The 18612-nt window shown below is 45.8% G+C and overlaps 1 long non-coding RNA gene across 2 annotated transcripts; it reads right to left on the bottom strand.

Moving 5' to 3' along the window:
* Window positions 1-1482: 1482 nt before the first annotated feature.
* Window positions 1483-17468, bottom strand: Gm34490. Of its 2 annotated transcripts, none has more exons than XR_375933.3 (3): window positions 17430-17468; window positions 4105-4322; window positions 1483-2227 (listed from the first exon to the last, which is right to left on the bottom strand). It is a non-coding gene; the product is annotated as a predicted gene, 34490 (long non-coding RNA). The 2 variants fall into 2 exon arrangements; XR_001784064.2 differs by having other exon boundaries at window positions 4105-4318; window positions 17430-17466.
* Between the last annotated feature and the right edge of the window lie 1144 nt (window positions 17469-18612).

The following is an 18612-nucleotide window of genomic DNA, read 5'->3' as shown; positions in this document are numbered from 1 at the left end:
TGCTGTTTGCTTGTCTGGTGGTTTGATTGTTGTACTGTTTTGTTTTTGGAGATAGAGTTTCTCTGTATAACAACCCTGGCTGTCCTGGAACTCACTCTGCAGACCAGGCTGGCTTCAAACTCTTCGAGATCCACCTGCCTTTTGCCTCCCAAGTGCTGGCACCAAAGGCATGGGCCACCACGGCCCAGCTGAAGGTGTTATCAACAAGACTAAAATTACTGGGTAAGGTGTGGTGACGGTTTACAAATAAAAGCCATTGCCACACTGCTTTCTAAAAGACTATATCATACTTTATATTTCGATAGCAGCACATGAAAACACCCTTTACTCCACAGCCTTGTGAATGACGGTTGAGGAGAGGAGTTTTATTGCAGAGGGTGTCAGGTCTTGGAGTTACAGACAGTTGTGAGCTGTCACATGGGTGCTGGAAATTGAACCCTGTCCTCTGGGAGAGCAGCTGGAGCTCTCTCTCCAGCCTGGAAAGCCTTTTCTATCGTTTACCTGTCTACTTTATTCTCTTCAACATCCTCTTTGTTCCTTTCCTCGTTTTGCACAGGGGGAGTTCATTCACTCTTGTTGCTCGGAGTTAACTTGTTGGATGACGGGCTCCCCCCAAGCCATTCCCCACTCTGAGGCTCATGGACTCTCAGGTCCTGTGGCATCGGAAGCCTCCCACCATGCCCTGCTTTGTGCCATCCAGAATTCAGACGCTTGCAACACTTTCTGTTTACATGAATTATTGACTTTTAGCTGTTTGACAGAAACACCCAGACTTGGTATCAGCAAGAGTCGAGAGATCTCTGTCCAGTTAAATATCAGTGTACTAACTAACATTATTTGGACAAAATTGTTCAGAGAGCTTATACTACAGGTGTCTAGTGCTTCTCTCAGTGTGCATTTACTTGTGCAGCTCATTCTGTTCACTTACAGGTTGGGCATGGTGGCCCATGCCTGGGGGGGGGGTGAGAATTATGAACAAAACACCAGGTTCACATCTTCATAGTGTTTATTTCTTAGATGATTTCAAGTATAAACAAAATGAAGTGATTTCGATTACTTTTACCTCCGTGCAGGGGGAGCTGAAAGGAAGAAACCACTCAGAGATGAATGAGGGATGGACCACTTTAGAAGGGACAGGGGCGCCTGGAAGATGCGTTACACATAAGGAGATAGCTGAGGTGCAGCCTGCTGGACACAGGAAGGCCAGCACATCTGTAGTGAGTAAGAGAAAGGGCACCACAGCTGGAGCAGTTAGGGCCTTGAAGTGTGTTAATCACAAGCACGTTGGTGCAAGAAGATGCACCACCAAGTCTGCCTTTAAGTGAGACTTGAAGCCCACACATGAGGAAGATGGTCAGCAAACACCCATGAATTGACAGAGTTTTTAGAGTTTGCCTGCATAGATGAGAGCTCTGTGTTATTTTGTTTTTTGTTTTTTAGTTTGTTAGTTTGTTTGTTTGTTTTTGTCGGAGGCAGGGTTTCTCTGTGCAGGCTGCCTGGAATTCACTTTGTAGATCAGGCTGGTCTTGAGTACTGGGAAGAAAGATGTGTGCCACCTCTGCCACCTCTGCCACCTCTGCTACCTCTGCCCTGTGAGATCTCTGCTTTCTGTTGCTGCTGTTTGGGCTTCCTTCTTTCCTCCCTCTCCCCCTCCCTTCTTTCCTTCCTCCCTTCCTCCTGCCTTTCCTCTCTCTCTCCCTCCTTCCTTCCCTTCCTTCTTATTTCCCATTCTCTCAAACTTCCTTTTTATCCTTTCTCTTCTGTGTAGCCCAAGTTGGCCTGGAACTCCTGATCCTCCCAACTCAGCCTCCTCGGTGCTGAGCTCACTGGTGTGCCCCACCCTGCCGGGCCTAAGGTCTCAGTCTTTCCTGTGGATGGTTCAAGGACCTGCAGCCTCTCTCCATCTCTCAGTGGGGCCAGCTTGCCGCTGCCTCGGCCCTTCTTTTACTATTGTATTTTCAGGTTTTGTCTGCAGCACGCTGCACACTCCTGCCTGAGCCCCGCTTGTTCTTTAGGGCTCAGGGTAAGCGCTCCCTCCTCACAGATGCTTAAGGCGGTCTTCCCCTGAGACACTGCAGCTCCTTCTGCTGAGTTCACAGACAACCCTGGGGTTTCTCAGCATTTGTAATTCTGCTGGGACCTCTGATATCTGTCTTCTGGCCAAGGGACGGGAACTGGCATATTTTGTTTCTATCTCATTCTTGTTTCTTCTTCCAACGACTGGAACCTAAAAGGCACACAATAAATATTTGTTGAGTGGATGAACTTGCCCTTAGTGGGCCCACGTTGGCAGTTAGGGTCAGTTAGTTTACGTGTTCATAAAACATGTTTGGATAATCTATGCCAGGCTCTTTCCAGGGATCATTGAAGGTTTTGTTTCATTTCAATGGTGTTGAGGGTTGAATCCAGGGCTTTGTCCCTGCTCTCAGGTACTCCCTCAACTGAGCTGTGCATCCACCACCACCCACTTTTTAAAGGATGTTTTTATTTTGAGATAAGTTCAAGACAGATCTTGAACTCACTTTGGGTTTTATTGTTGGTGGTGTCTAAGACAAGGTCTCACTCTACCACCCAAACTACTAGTCTTGATCCTGTAATCCTCCTGCCTCAGCCTTCTAAGTAGCTGAGATTACTGGCATACATCATCAGAGACTATGAAACCTCAGTTTTCAGGATCTCACTTTTTAAAAAAAAAATTACTTTTTACTCATTCACTTTATATCCTGCTCACTGCACCCTCCCAGTCACCCACTTCCACCATCCTTCTGCCCTCTCCCCTTCTTCTCTGAGCAGGTGGGGGCCCCCTGGGTTTCCCCCTACTCTGGTACTTCAAGTCTCTGCAAAGCTAGGTGATTTCTCTTCCACTGGGACCAGAAGGATCTCCCTTTTTCTACATAGCAAATATACTTTTTATTTTAAATTTAATTCCCATGTTATATAGGAATAGTTTTTTAAAAGTACCAAATATTATAAATAATAATTTAAAAACTGTGTTCTAGTCTCCAATTATATTCTCTAGATATATAATTACATTAGGCAATTTTGGTCAATTCTCTTTCTTTGTTTTGAACCTAGTCCTTCAAGCACACTAGGCAAGCACTTTACCAAGGCGTAGCCCCAGTCTTTGTTTAGGTGTGAGGCTTACACTCTCTCACAGCCCCACATGGAAGGAACTTCCAGCTAGGTACATGAAGGGGTATCAAACTGGTGGAGATGTCTCAGGGCCAGCATTTGGGGCCAGCATCAGCGCATTCCACACTTCTCAGCTCATATCATGTGAAGAACAGACACTTTAGCAGTTGGAGCCCTTTTAGGCTGAATCAGCATCCGTGGATGCTGTATGGTGGAGAGAGTCCTGAGGAAATTGCTTTTTTTTTTTTTTTTTTTCTTTTTGAGAAGGAGTAGCAGACTGTTCTGGCATTTGATATGTAGACCAGGCTGACCTGAACTCCCAGAGATCCACCTGCCTCTGCCTCCTGAGTCCTGGAATTAAAGTCATGAAGCACTACCCCCTTCTTCATTTACTTATTTTTGTTTGTTTGTTGAGACAGGGATTCGCTGTGATTCGTTTATTTATTTGTTTGTTTATTGAAGCAGGGAGTTCTCTGTGTATCCCTTGCTATCCTAGAATTCACTGAGTAGACCAGGCTACCCTCTAACTCAGCCTCCCAAATTCTGGGATTGAAGGCTGACACCACTGCCACCTGGCTATTTATTTGTGCATTGTTATAGACTTGATTCTAGAAGCAGCTCTAGAGGTGAGAGCATGTAATCCTCAAATCTGGGACAGAGAGAAGGAGATTTACCTCAAGACTCTTGTCTCCAAAAATCCAGAATGAGTAGATGATAAACTGAGCAGAGAGATATAGGGTTGGATGTTGGACCAGCATGATGGCCTCCTGGGGTTCCGTCCTTTCCCAGCCCACTTGCCCCTTCCCTTTTGACTTTGCATTGTGAAGTTGTCACTTAAAAATCTCTGCTTACCAAGCACCCCTCAACCACGTTATCTAATCTAAGCAGGTCATTGTGCACGTGTCTTCTCATTACCTCTGCTCTTCCTCGTCTCCCACCAGCACACAAATCTTGTTGAAACAGACAACTTACCTGGCTTAGGACCAGAATTAAGGTGGTGTGACGGCTATGTGACCTGGCGCCAGGCAGTGAAGGGTTGGGGATTCCTCTTCCTCCCTTGGGACCCTGGTGGTGGTCAGTGGTCGGAGGAAGTGCTTCTGCTCCTCGCTGGCCTACTTTTTGCCTCGGTGACCTTTGACACACTGCTCTGCCCTGAGCTTCGGTTTGGACAGAATTCCAGGTCATCCTTCCTTCCCCAGCAGATGCGAAGACCAGAAAAGAGAAAAGGGCAAGAATGAGTCTCAGGCAGAGCAGTGGGGCCTCTGGCTATGGTGCCTTTTCTTTTTCTTACCTTTTCCTGTCTCCCCCCACCTCTGGGTGAATCTTATTAATTTATTTTTACTTTATAAAATAGAAAAAAATTATAAAAATTTTAAAAAATATATAAAATTTTATAAAAATTTGAACTCTATAAAACCTGCTTTTTCCAGGCAAGGTGGCTCTGGTCTGTAATCCCAGTACCAGGAAGGTGGGAGGCAAGTCTGTGCAACATGAACCAAGTAGGGGTGTTTTGTTTTTTAAACGTTTTATTGATTTTTTTTTTGTGAATTTCACACCATATACCCCAATCCCACTCATCTCTCTGTCCCTTCGTATCTGCCCTCTGCCCTTGCACCCTCCCCCCCAAACCAAATGTCTTTTTTAGTAAACTAATTTATGAAACGAAATGAAGCTCTATATTATATGATTCCTGCCTCCCACAGCACATTATAAACTGTAAAAAAGAAAAAAAGAATATTTGGTGCACTGTGTACTTCTCTGACTTCTAAGTCGTGCTTGAATTCCAGAGAAGAGCTCTGATTCTCTAGTTTGGAATTAGGCAAGCTTTTCCTGGAGCTTGCCCCAGGCAGCAGGGTAAAGGCTGAGAGCTGAGGGCTGAAGGCAAGACTTCCCTCCTGCAAGGGGACCTAGGGGCAGACACCTGAATGGATGGTGACTGTCCTTCGGGGGTGGAACTGCTCAGATACCCTGAGGCATAGCCAGGCAGGCGCATCATGGGGCCACACTAGTAATCTCAGCACTAGGGAAGTGGATACACAAGTTTGAATCCAGCCTGGGCTACATAATGAGACTCTGTCAAAAGAAGAAAGAAGGAAGAAAGTATAAAACACACAGAGAACCAAACAGACACTGCTACTGAAGCCTCACGTAACAGTGCGTGAGGTAGTCCCAGCTACCTCAGAGGCTGAGACAGAAGGATCACTGAACCCAGGAGTTCAAGGCCAGTCTAGATACCACAGCATCTCAAAATATAAATAAACTAGAATAATTATTATTATAGTAAGTCACCTCACTAGGTATTTATATGCTTCTCTAGGGAGAGGCCAACAGAAGATTGAAAGTCAACTTCAGCCCAGTATATTTTGCTTGATTGTTTGTCTGTCTGTCTATTAGACCCAGGGTCTTACTACAATAGCCCAGGCTAGCCTCTAACTCCTAAGCAATCCTCTGCCTCAGCTGCTGAGGGCTAGAATTACAGCTACGTGGTACACACTCAACTTCAAGCCACTGTTTGTTTGTTTGTTTGTTTTTAAAGTCGTTTTACAGCATTTACTATCTCTTTAAATGTTTTGTATTTATATTTTATTTATAGGTATGGTACATACATTTTAAATTTTTGAATTAGTGGGAAATTCTTTTTTAAAAAATTTAATTGGCTATGCATGGTGGCAAATACTTTTAATCCCAGCATTCAGGAGGCAGGAGCAAGTGTATCTCTGTGAGTTAGCAAGTGTATCTCTGTGAGTTCAAGGCCAGCCTGGTCTACAAAGTGAATTCCAGGAGAGTCAGAACTGTTACACAATAAAACCCTGTCTCAAAAAACAAAATAAATAAGTAAATAAGTAAATAAATAAATAGATAGATAGATGCCTCCACTCTTTGCCAGCAGTAATAACAACAAGCTGGGCATAGTGGTTGCACATCTGTAAATCCCAGTGCTTGGGGGACAGAGGCAGCAGTTCATGAGCTACATAGTTGAGACTCTTTTTTTTGGGGGGGGGGGTGTTCGAGACAGGGTTTCTCTGTATAGCCCTGGCTGTCCTGGAACTCACTTTGTAGACCAGGCTGGCCTCAAACTCAGAAATCCGCCTGCCTCTGCAGGGATTAAAGGCGTGCGCCACCACACCCGGCTCCATAGTTGAGACTCTTAAAAAACACAACACAAGACAAACCCAAAATGATTCTGACGAAAGAGCTCTAAGACACACTGACCACGAAATGAGGCTACAGCTAACCTACGGAACAGGGCTGCTACCGAGCCGGAGAGAGAATCCATAACAGTTTAAATCAAGCTTCCTGTGCCCATCAAGGTGCTCAGTTTCTCTACAGGCTGCTTCCGCCCATCCCTCCTTACACACTTAATCCACTAAATCACCCTGGCTGTCACGGAGAGCAGTGGAGAGCAACACGCAGCCGCTCTCCGAACTGCGCACCAGCTTCCAGCCACAATGGCCAATTTGGTGTGTCCATTTCAGCCCATTTTCAAATTAAAGTTTCATTACTGCTGCTATTAAGTTGTTCCCTTAAGGAGGGGGGAAAGAAAAGGGAGGTCTTGGAAAGAGTAAGCCGGGAGTGGGCCTCCCGAAGCGACTGGCCACTTTAGGCAGATCGCTTTGCAAAATGCAATGGGTGATGTGTGGTTCCTGGGTAGGGCATCTGGCCACCTTCACTTCAGCAAACTGCTGATTCCCAGGTTCTGGCTCTGACTGGACTGCCAGAGACCTGACAGATGGCTAACATCCTCCCATTCTCCCTTTCCTGTCTTTATACTCTGTCTCTCCTCTTGCCCTGAAAATGGCCAGGAAAAGGAGTTTCTCTTTCATGCCCTGGAGGGTTGAGACACTCTTGCCTTCTTTCCTTCCTAAGTTTAATGCCGCAGACTTGTCCTGGCCAGGCCAGAGAAGGTTGCATCACAGATGCTGCTGCTGCTGCTGCTATATTTAACCCCCACATGCCTTTCAATCAGAGCAGGCCATGCGATGAAAAACAGCCGTGACAAACTGCTGCGGGTATCTTCTGGAGAAGAAAAACATTGAATTTTAAAGCTGTGTATGCTTTTGTCTTGCAGTACGTTTCTCTGGGGACTAAATTTCCTCGCCCGCTTTCTGAATCCTGTCTGAGGGGGGCAGGGGTAGGTAGTTCAGTTAGCCTCTAACTGTTAGACAGTGCAGGTGCACAGGCTTTGAGTTGACACCACCGCAAAACAATGAAATAACTTAAATAAGAGTTAAGGAAATGTGGGTGTTTACTCTTCGGGCTGTCAAACAGCCCCTGAGAGGAGTCTAAATAACCAGGAGACTTGCAAGCAAAGCCTTTGTTAGAGTGTTTCAGTCTAAAGATCCCGTACCCTGTTCCCTCCAGCCTCCTTCAGATCAATTCCCTTCATCTCCAAGTCCCAGTTTTCTACTCCTGGGTAAAATGGTAAAATGACCAGCCCTATTTCACCAGGGAGTTTACTGTGAGGAGAATTAATGTGGTAAAGTGACACCCCTGCCCCTCAGACAGGATTCAGAAAGTGGGCAAGGAAATTTAGCCCCTAGAGAAATGCACTGCAAAACAAAATTATACACAGCTTTAACATTCGATGTTTTTCTCCTCCTGAAGATACCTGCAACAATTTGTCACAGCTGTCTTTCATCACATGGCCTGCTCTGATTGAAAGGCATGCGGGGGTTAAATATAGCAGGTCTCAAAACCTGGCCTAGTAGTGCTTTCCTGATCATGAGTTGGAGGCCAGCCTAGGCTACTAGAGGACTCCATGTCTCAAAAACAAAGTGAATAAGTGTGGGCAATAATTAATTCAACTCTAATTTAGTCCAATAGTCAGTCAGTCTCTCTCTCCCCCCTCTCTCTTTCTTCCTTTCTTTCTTTCTTTCTTTCTTTCTTTCTTTCTTTCTTTCTTTCTTTCTTTCTTTCTTTTTCAAGATAGGGTTTCTCTGTGTAGCCCTGGCTGTCCTGCAACTCATTCCCTAGACCAGGCTGGCCTCGAACTCAGAAAGCTGCTTGCCTCTGCCTCCTAAGTGCTGGGAATAAAGGCATGGGCCACCATGGCCTGGCCTCTTTTCTTGAAAGAGGGTTTCTCTATTATGTAGTCCTGGCGCTTGCTATGTAGACCTGGCTGGCCTCAAACTCAATCCTTGTGCCTATACTTCCCAAGAGCTGGGATTAAAGGCATGCATCATGCCTGCAAACCTCTTTTCTCTTTTCTTTTCTTCTTTCTTTCTTTCTTTTTCTTTTTTTCTTTCTTTTTTTATTTTTTGTTTTTTTTGAGACAGGTTTTCTCTGTATAGCCCTGGCTGTCCTGGAACTCACTCTGTAGACCAAGCTGGCCTCGAACTCAGAAATTTGCCTGCCTCTGCCTCCCAAGTGCTGGGATTAAAGGCGTGTGCCACCACCGCCCTGCTTTGCTTCTTTTCTTTCCTTTTCTTCTTTTTCCTTTCTTTCTTTCTTTCTTTCTTTCTTTCTTTCTTTCTTTCTTTCTTTCTTTCTTTCTTTCTTTCTTTCTTTCTTTCTTTCTTTTCCTGAAAGGAGAACTTACTCTCTTACTCTGCTGCTTAGGCTGGCCCCCAATGCCGGGCCTCAAGTCATCCTCTTACTTCAGCCTTGCCGCCAACCTTAGTCAGAGACCACAGCACCAGTACCAACACCATTTCTTGCGTGTGATGTTACACCTGCTCTTTTCTTTCTTTTTTCTTTTTCTTCCTTTCCTTTCCTTTCCTTTCCTTTCCTTTTCCGACAAGGTCTTCATATGTAGCCCATGTTAGCCTGGCACTCACTATATAACCCAAGCTAGCCCCTGACTGAGCCCCTGCCTCCCCCTCCTGAACTCTGTACCACCATTCCTGTAGCTGCATGCACTCTTCAGGGTTTAAGATAAATTTATAAAGAACCATAACCCCAAGATTTGTGAGAAAGACTACTGAGAGAATTGAGGAAATATCTATGGAGGAGTCAGGGTTCAGCATGAGCTTGGGGACAATGACAATGATAGCAGTCTGACTCTCATTGGGAGCTAGGGGACACAAGCTGAGACCTGGGGGGGGGGGGGTTGGAGGGATGGGAGGGGCTGGGGAGGCTGTTATGCATATTTATGGATATTTTACAGGGGTGCGTGTGTGTACACGCAAAACTATGTTTGTGAAGGTAGGACTGGACTGAGTCCTTAGGCCTGGTAGCAAGCACCCGCTGAGCCGTCTACCTGGCCCAATGCTTTAGATGAGGTGTGACAGGATTGAATGGTGCTTTAGGTGTTTTCATGTGACAGTGGCAGAGGTGGTGGGGACAGGTGCCTCAGCGAGGACAATGGCAGAGCATCCCAAGCCTTCCTCGGGCTGTCGGTCATCCAAACGGAGCCTGCATCCAATACCTGTCTTGGGACAACTTCCTTAATTAGCCAAACATATTTTAGGTGGGTGCCCATTCTTTTCCAAGGGAAGAATGGTGAGGTGAGAGGCATGGGGACATTCCAGACGGAACAAAGAGTGGGCTTCCTGAGAATGGGGCCTTTGTTCTTTATCTCTGGCTCCCCTCTGGGGCAGAGGTTCAAACACCCTCCATTGTGAGCCTCCCTGAGTCAACAGACAGACTGCAAACCTCCAGGCCTGCTACTCATCACCCCCTCTTCTGTTTCAGGACCTTCCTCCATCCCTCCCTCCACTGCTTCCTGTTCTTTTGCTCTTTCTTCCTTGGCTTTGGCTTAGCTGCATAGCCCAGGCTGGCCACCCTCCTTGGCTCTGGCATTACGAGCGTGTGTCACCATGCCTGGCTACTTGAGGCATTTCATCACCGTCGAAAATGTCCTATCAGTTAAGAGGGTGAGAGGGGGGGAAAGGATGAACTGGGAAACAGATGAGGTAGGGCACAAGTGTGCCTATGTAATAATGAAAGCCAAAATTGGAAAAATGGCCCTTTGAAGTTTGTTTCATGACATCTGTCAAGTAGATCGGATGTGCCAAGCATCTTGCGACTTATTTAGGTTGTGATGGGTGCAAGTGTTCTGCCACTGAGGGGCACAGCCAGCCCCTACCTTGCTCTTTAAATAGGATTGGCATTCCTCTGGGGTAGGTGTTATGGCTTTATGGGCGAGAAGGCTCATGCGCAGGGAGATTTGGTACTTTGTTCAGTGGCTCATGCAAAGAACCGAGTCAGGATTTGAACTGTGTTTCTTTGGCTTCAACATCCCATTATTTATTTTGTTTTGCTTCATGGAGATGGGGTCTCACTATGAATCTCAGGCTTGCCTCAAACTCATTGTGTGCTCAAAGCAAGCCTCCTGTCTCAGCATCCAAGTTGCTGGGATAACAAGTGGATGCTACCACACCTGGCTCTATAATTCTTCCCCCCCCCCCCCTTGCTTTTTAAAAGAAATTATTTATTTTTATTCACTTTACATGCCAATCAAAGCCCCCTCCCTCCTCTCCTCTCAGTTCCACACTTACAGAGACTCTCCTCAGAGAAGGGGGATCCCCCCTCGGGCACCACCCCATCCTGGGACATCTATCTAGTCCCAGCAGAACTAAGCACATCGTCTCCCACTGAAGCCCAACCAGGAAGTCCGGGTAGAAGCAAGAAGATCCAATGTCCAGCAACAGAGTCAGAAACAGCCCATGCTCCAATTGTTAGGGGACCCACATGAAGACCAAACTGCACATCTGCTACAAATGTGTAGGGGGCCTAGGCCCTGCCAGCTTCTGCCTGACCCCCCCCCCCCATTGGTGGCCCAGTCTCTGTGAGTCCCCATGGGCCTAGGGTATAATTATTTTCATCCTCTGTCTTCAGGTTCCCACGGTAAATCAAGGCTATTAGTATAATTTGTGGAAAGTACCACTTCTAAGTTGGAGACCTAGCTACCAAAGACCAGGTAGCCTTCCTTGTAATACAAAATGACTCTCTGTGTAAATATTACTCAAGGGTCAGAAAGCCTTAGCTCCGTGCTGTGGCCTGACTGTTCCTATCCCTACCTCCCCACTTCACAGGCATGCTAGGCAAATACTCTACCGCTGGGCTGCACCCACAACACTCTTAATATTCCCTGAGATAAAATTACAAATTCCGGTTCTCCTTATCACTAATAGCTCTCCTCTGGGTCTCAGTGCTTACCACTAAATACTTCATTCTTTCCCCCTAAGATAACCAGGCCTGCCACAACAATGGATGGGATCCTACACAAAACAAATATGTGGGGGTGGGGGGTAGCCTAAAAGCAATTCACAGCTTCTATTGGGCTCTTTTGAAATGGACGGAAGTGTTCTCAAACCTCCATTAACACCTGTAATTCCATTCTCGCTTCCCTAGGAGAAAGGCTCCCGTTTGACCCAGAGTTAAAAAAGGTAGAAGGAGGGGAAAGTGGGTGAGGGAGAAAGGAAGAGTGGGGATGGAGCCACTCTGGGCTTTCTTCCCTTCAGTCTGATGCTTGAAGCTGCCTGCCAACTCAGCTGAGAACAAAGCTGTCCTTAGGATGGACAGATACGGATTCTGGAGAGAGGATCCTTAGATGTCAATTTCTGCTTCTTATTACTCCCTTTATTTTCTGAATCTTGTGAAATAAAATAATTCTTTTAGTTATTCTGTGTATATGAGGTTATGTGTGTGTGTGTGTTTTAATCCTGGGATTAGGATGTGGCTTAACAGTCACACACACACACACACACACACACACACACACACACACCACCCTACTGTCAAGTGATGGTATTAATTAGCATCAGTTGAAAGTTTGAGTACTGCCAACGGCTTTGTGAATGGAACATGAGTCCTGAGAATTTCAGGCTCTCCTAGAACTCCTGGCCCTCCTGCCTTAGCTTCTCCGTGATAGAATTACAGATCTATAACATGTTCAACCATAATACGCGTTTTGTTACGAAATTTGAGTCAGGTTGAAATAAACTAGAAAGACCTCGGGTATTTTTAGCTGAGATGAAGTGTGAGCCAAACAGCACTCTGATCTGGATGAAGTCTGCTGTCCCCCTGGGAAGGAAGAGGGTGGACAAAGTCACCGCACTCTACCGCAGCTATGCATGTGGCTCCCTAATGCCATCCTGATCTGTCTGTGACTGGAGAGAAATTGTTTTCAACATGACCACCAAGAACGTACAACGTGGCTTTGACACAATTTTTGTTCACTTTAGGGTCCTCCTTCCAAGATCTGTTTTGGAGGCCTGATATTTCAGGGGTGTAGTTCAAGCTTCATGCTCTGCCTGGTTGTCCTGGTTTGTTTTGCTTTGAGGAAGTAAGGCCTGGGTCCTTTCCTCCGGAACCTTACTTCTCCAGAGCCGAGGAGCATAGGAGAAGAGGAGAAGGCTCTAGCACAATAAAAGTGCCAGCTAAGTAGGACAGTGTCCTTTCCATTGCTACTTTCTTCCCTTTTCTCTTTTTTTTGGGGGGTGGTGGTGGTGGTGGTGGTGTTTCTTTTTGCTGTTGTTTGAGACAAGGTCTCTAATGTAGTCCTGGTTGTCCTGGAGCACATAGATCCTGGACTAACAAAGATCCTTCTGCCTCTGCCTTGCCAGTGCCGGCTTGGTCCACCACACCTGACCTCAGAGTCTCCCTTTTTCAAGACAACAGTCTTGAAAGTAACAAGTCTAGGTAACACACCCATGAAGATTAAATATATATCCTTTCTTTTCTTTTCTTTTCTTTTCTTTTCTTTTCTTTTCTTTTCCCTTTTCTTTCTTTCTTTCTTTCTTTCTTTCTTTCTCTCTCCTCCTCCTCTTCCTCCTCCTCCTCTTCCTCCTCCTCCTCCTCCTTCTTCTTTCTTTTTTTTTTTTACAAAGCTTCTCTTTTGACAATACCGAAGGGATTCTAGCTGGCTGAGCATGGCAAACATGACTCTGGCAGGCCTTGCCCTTTCCCCATTCCTTCTTCCTTGCTAAAAACCCTTATACTGTATTCCTAAGGCTAGCCATCAAGGTCTATTCTCTTCCTTCCTCTGAGGCTGACCACCAAGGTCCAGCTATCAAAGTATTGAAGTCTAACAATCAAAAGTCCCCTTTGACTACCCTAATTAACATGCCCACTTAACATTAAACACCCCATCCCCTTTTACCTTTATAAACCTCCATTTGTCTATGGGACATGTCTGTCTCCTCTTTATTCAAAGGCAGTCCATTGTCCCCTAGGGACAAATATCCCTTCCCTGTCTCCTTGGTTCCTTTCCTTTTCTTTCTCAGCCACTATCTCCTGTTTCTTATTCCTTGCCTTTTGTCCCTCTAGGGCAAATAAATCTATGTCTTGAGAACTTGGTCTTGGAATATCTTGTGCCAACTTCGAGTTCTTTTCAAATATTACTTATCAGTAGATAGTGAGCAGACTTATTGGGTCCCTTAATTTCTTCTTTTTTTTTAATAGAACATGATTTTAATATTGGGTTCCTTAATTTCAATAAGAATCAAAGAAAACAAAATCATTTTACCTCCATTATAGTATTATAATAAATTTTTTAAAAATCCAAGAATGGGGACTGGAGAGATGGCTCAGCTGCTCTTCCAGAGGACCTGGGATCATTTCCCAGGACCCACAAAGCAGTTCACAACTGTCTGTAAGTCCAGTTCTCTCATACTCATATGCAGGCAAAACACCAATGTACATAATTCAAAATAAATACCCTAATTTAAAAAAAAAAAAACAATGCAAGAATGAGCTAGTAAGTATGGCTTAGTCTCTGCCCAAGCCTGATGGCTATTACCTAGGAAACTGGTTCAGTCAGGTGGGAATAGGTAGCTTTCTCTACGTTAAGCATGTTCTACAGACAGGAGTTGAACATGAGTGAATATTTGGAAGATGGTTCCCTACAATCAGCCAGGAGCTCTTTGCGCAAACCGTAAATGGTGAAGCAAGGCAGTCTCTAGCTGGGGCATGGTCTCTAGTGGAGACACCCTTCCCGGTCCTTCCTTCAGTTAAAGTCTCAGCCCACGGAGTATACTCATCACCCTCTCTGCAGACAGAGGCTACTGGGCATTAGCTTGTCACCTCAACTTCACACAGCAATAAAGCTCTGTGCAGCCATGTGACAACCTGGTTTCAAGCTGTTCACCATGGGCAGAGGTTTCTCAAGAGATTTCCTTTTGGATCTCATCTATAGACACTAGTATAAGATCTGGGATGTGATAAAAGAATTATCACCAGTTTGCTAATGGAGAGAGGAAAAGTAAAAAAGGAAGGAAGGGGTGGGGGGGGGGGAAGGAGAGGAGAGTGAAGAAGGAGGTGGCTAGAGGGAATGAAGGGGAGCAAAGCCCGGAACTTCTAAGACAGGAAACAGGAAAGGCAGCCAGCCGGGGCCAGGCTCCAACCATTTGGACAAACTCTCCTGAGGTTAACCACCGATGCCCCATGGATCAAAGCTTCTTCACTTCATCATCCTGTGCAGCAGGAGAAGACAGGCTACCTGCTTGTGTCTCACCTGCTACTGTTTGTTCTGTAACCCTTTAAAAGCACATAGCCCTGGGCACTTGGAAGGTGTGGCCTCTCTTCGAGCCCCTCCCTTACAAAGCTTAGATCACTGGCATGGGCCACTGACTGCACCCACCAGGAAAACTTCTCCAGTGTAGTAAGTATTACATTACAAAAACACTGGGTCCTCATTTGTACACGTTCTATCATTCTTCTTTTTTTTTTTTTTTAACTCAGAGATGGGCCAGAAGGCAAACTCCTGTAATCCCAGCACTTGGGAGGTAGAGACAGGAGAATCTCGAGTTCAGGACCAGCCTGGGCTATATTATCAAGTTTCAAGCCAGGACTGCATGAGACTATCTTTCTAACACATGGTGTTGGTTGAATCACAACTTTGGAGTCCGCAGGCTTCACTCCTCAATGTCCACAGGGCTCCATCCTAAACACACTGAGCTTGCAGGTCCAAACTCTGCAGCTCCTATCTGGATTCTATTAGAGTTCTCATCCCTCAGCTGCCCCTCATTGCCTCTCACCCAACACACCACCTTAGTGAGCAGAGACAGCCCTGCCTACATTTCCAGGCAGGACCACCTGGAGAGGGTATCATATGTGTTTTGTTTTCCTTCCTCTTCCTTCCTACTTCCTCTTCCTTCCTTCCTTCCTTCCTTCCTTCCTCCCTCCCTCCCTCCCTCCCTCCCTCCCTCCTTTCCTTCCTTCCTTTCCTCCTTCCCTTCTTCCTCTCTCTCCTTCTCCCTCTCTTCCTCCTCCCAGCTCTCTCAGTGTTTCAAGATACTGTTTCTCTGTAGCCCTGGCCATCCTGGAACTCACTCTGTAGACTAGGCTGGCCTAGAACTCAGAGATCTGCCTGCTTCTGCTTCTGATTAAAGGTGTAGGCTGCCACCGCCCAGCTTTGGTTTGTTTCTTTTCTATATTTTTTCTAACAAAGTCTCATGCAGTCCTGGCCTGAAACTTGCTAATATGGCCAAGGCTGGTCCTGAAATTGAGATTCTCCTGTTTCCACCTCCTAAGTGTCGGGATTCCAGGAGTTTGTCTTCCTGTCCATCTCTGTGTTTTGGAAAAAAAATTGAAGAATGATAGAACACGTATAAATGAGGACCCACGGCTGGACAGATGGCTCAGTGGTTAAGAGCACTGGCTACTCTTCCAGAGGTCCTGAGCTTAATTCCCAGCAACCACATGGTGACTCACAACCATCTGTAAAGGAATCTGATGCCCTCTCCTGGTTGTCTGAAGGCAGCAACAGCAACAGTGTACTCACATACATAAAATAAAAATAAAATCTTAGAAAGGAAAAAGAAAAGAGGACCCAGTGTTTTTGTAATGTGATACTTGTTACACTGGAGAAGTCTTCCTCCTGGGTGCAGTGGCACACCCGCAGTCTACACATTGAGAAGGCTTGAGGCAGTGGGATTGTGCAAGTCTGAGACCAGCCTGGAAGACCTCATCATCCCAATTCCCCCTAGCTGCATCACCCCCAAATTTGAAATTGCAACAAAACCCTTTCCTCTGAGCCCAGTTACAGGAAAAGCTACAAAATGAGTCCTAGGTTGCATCATCAATTTAGCAGGTCATAACTGGTGTTTTGATGTTGAAATTTCTGTATGGTTTGTGGTAGGGTTAGGAATGCTTCAAGCAGGAACTATAATTCAGGTTTGGGCTATAATTTATGATACAGGATTGGAATGGTATCAGATGCATTTCTTACTCTGTGCCTGACTTTAAAGACAAATTAATAAGTGAATCAGCAAAACTAGCAACAACAAAATGTCTAAATTTTTTTTTCCAACAGGGTCTCATGCAATCCAAGCTGGCCTGAAACTGGCTAACGTAGCTGACGCCAGTCCTGAACTCTCAATTCTCCTGTCTCCACTTCCCAAGTGCTGGGATTACAGAAGTTTGCCTTCCTGCCCACCTCTGTGTTTTGAAGAAAAAAAAATTTTTTAAAGAATTATTTATATTGGTCAGGCAGTGGTGGCACATGCCTTTAATCCCAGCACTTGGAGGCAGAGCAGGCAGATTTCTGAGTTCTAGGCCAGCCTGGTTTACAGAGTGAGTTCCAGGATACCCAGGGCTACACAGAGAAATCCTGTCTCAAAAAGCAAAAAAAAAAAAAAAAAAAAAAACAACCCAAAATTACTTTATTTTATGTATCTGAGTACACTGTCGCTGTCTTCAGACACACCAGAAGAGGTTATCAGATCCCACTACAGATGGTTGTGAGCCACCATGTACTTGCCGGGAATTGAACTCAGGACCTCTGGAAGAGCAGTTAGTACTCCTAACTGCTGAGCCATCTCTCCAGCCAGCCCTGAAGAAATATTTGGAAGAACGATAGGACATGTATGAACTCGGACAGGTATTTTTGTAGTGCAATGCTACCTCTCTGACTTAGGGAAAGTGAACCTCCTCTCATTTTAAACCTGTGAGTCTGGCAGGACTGGGGGGGGGGGGACCACCTCACAGTGGGGAAAGAAAGACTTGGCAGGGAGGGGTGCACTGAAGGAGGTAAGTTAGAATACTCAAAACAGGAGGCAAGGTGAAGGGCAGGAGGAACAGAGAGAAAGGTGCCAAAGCTAAAAAAGAGACCCTCTGCAGGGCGTAGCAGCGCAGGCCTTTAACCCCAGCAGTTGAGTAGCAGAGGTAGGCAGAGCTCTGTGAGCTGGAGGCCAGCCTGGTCTACAGAGACCAAGACAGTCAGGGCTGTTACAGAGAACCCCTGTTTGGAAAAACAAAAACAAAAACAAAACAAAACAAACAAACAAACACAAAAAAAACCAAAAACAACAAACAAAACCTAGAGACCCTCAGCCTGTCCTGACCCTTGCCTTGGTTTATTTCTTCAGTCACGCACCTCCTTTCTCCCCTCTGGTTACGTGCTGTGTGCGTACCTGCCCAGTGACTTCTCCCTGAAGCATCGCCTGATGCTGATGAATGGCTGTGTAAGCAGGCAGGTGTGAGGCTTAATTACCACTGGCTGCCACAGGCCTATTTTCATTCTTCAGTGGGGCTGGGCAGTGTTAAGACCCTTAACATTCTTGGAGCTCATGTGTGTCTGGACTGTGGAGTGGGCTGGAGGAGATGACAAGAGGAAAGTTTAGATAAATGGTTCATCTGGGGATGAACCGGCACAGCAGCTAAGGAGGCCGAGGCAGAAGAATTGTTTTGAGTTCCAATCGAGCTCCGTAATGAAAGTCAGGCCAGCAATGAGATCCTATTTCAAAAGTTCTAAAGCCGGGCAGTGGTGGCACACGCCTTTAATCCCAGCACTTGGGAGGCAGAGGCAGGCGGATTTCTGAGTTCGACACCAGCCTGGTCTACAAAGTGAGTTCCAGGACAGCCAGGGATACACAGAGAAACCCTGTCTCGAGAAAAAAAAAAAGTTCTAAACAAGCAAATATGGTAATAATGAAAGAAAGAAACAACGCATATAATTTCCATTTTATAAATTAGAAAGGGTGGCCCAGAGAAGCTTAGTCCCTTGCCCAAGAGTGCCTAGGGTTCAGCTCTCACCTGATGCTCTTCCATTCTGCTGGGAGTGACCTGTGCTGCTAGCCAGGACTGGGGAGGAAGAAACGGTAGACTCTTTTGGCCCAGTTCTGGATAAACCACACAGTGGGACTTTGTGGGAAAGGCAAGTCCTGGCCATTCTGTTTCCTCCCAGTCTATAGCTTCAGTTTTCACACATTTTTGCTCTTGTATTTTTTTAATTTATTTTTTTTAAGTTTTGAAACTAGATGTAGTGGTGCCTATAATCTTCACTTGAGAGGTGGAGGCAGGAGAAAAAAGAACTCATGGACAGCCTTGGTTATACAGTGTGCTTGATGTCCATGTTAGAAACAAAGAATAATTTTGGTGTCCCACCAAAAAAAAAACCACACAAAGCAGATGTAGCTCAGCCAGGCAGATTTCTTTCAAAAAGGGTACACACAACCGAACGCGCTAGCAAACGCCCAGGGGCAGAGCTCACCTGGGTCTTATTTATCCTCATGCAGGTGGTAACTGACTGTCTTCCCTGTGGGCTGGAATCCCACCTCATGATCTTTTGAAACTGACTAATTTTGAAAGAATCTG

Source organism: Mus musculus, chromosome 3 (genome assembly GCF_000001635.26).
Source record: "Mus musculus strain C57BL/6J chromosome 3, GRCm38.p6 C57BL/6J".
Classification (NCBI taxonomy): domain Eukaryota; kingdom Metazoa; phylum Chordata; class Mammalia; order Rodentia; family Muridae; genus Mus; species Mus musculus.
Note: the sequence above shows the minus strand (reverse complement) of the source record. Positions and strands in the feature narration are given on the sequence as shown.